The sequence below is a fragment of the Ceratina calcarata genome, unplaced genomic scaffold (assembly GCF_001652005.2).
Source record: "Ceratina calcarata isolate Rehan_Ccalc_2016 unplaced genomic scaffold, ASM165200v1 scaffold565, whole genome shotgun sequence".
NCBI classification, from domain to species: domain Eukaryota; kingdom Metazoa; phylum Arthropoda; class Insecta; order Hymenoptera; family Apidae; genus Ceratina; species Ceratina calcarata.
In genome coordinates, this window is record NW_017176849.1 from 25,508 (window position 1) to 26,116 (window position 609).

Below are 609 nucleotides of genomic sequence, written 5' to 3' on the forward strand. Positions count from 1 at the left end.
CACGCATCATCTGCCTTTTACACTCTACCGCATTCTCCGATGAAATTCGACAATTAAAAAATAAAGACGGACTTCCTCCAAAAAGCAAGTTGGTTTCTCTGAACCCATTCCTCGATGATCATGGAATAATTCGAGTAGGGGGTCGATTAAAAAATTCAAATCTCTCATACGAACAGAAGCATCCCATTCTTTTGCCGAAGAATCATCACATCACTGATTTGATCATACGAGATGCACATTGTTCTAATTTCCATGAAGGCATCACTTCCACTTTGAACACCGTACGACAGACTTATTGGCCCATAGATGGGAAGAATGTTACGCGAAAAATCGTTCGTCGTTGCATTAAATGTTTTCGTTGTAACCCTCCATTCACTAATTATATAATGGGAGATCTCCCAGCATCTCGGGTTATCAAGGAACGACCCTTTTACAATTGCGGAATCGACTACTGCGGACCGTTCTACATCAAGGAACGTCGTTACCGAAATCGGACCCGCATCAAAATCTACGTATCCGTATTCGTTTGTTTTGTGACCAAGGCTGTACATCTTGAAGTGGTCAGCGACATGACAACAGAAGCATTTATCGCAGCCTTGAAAAGGTTCG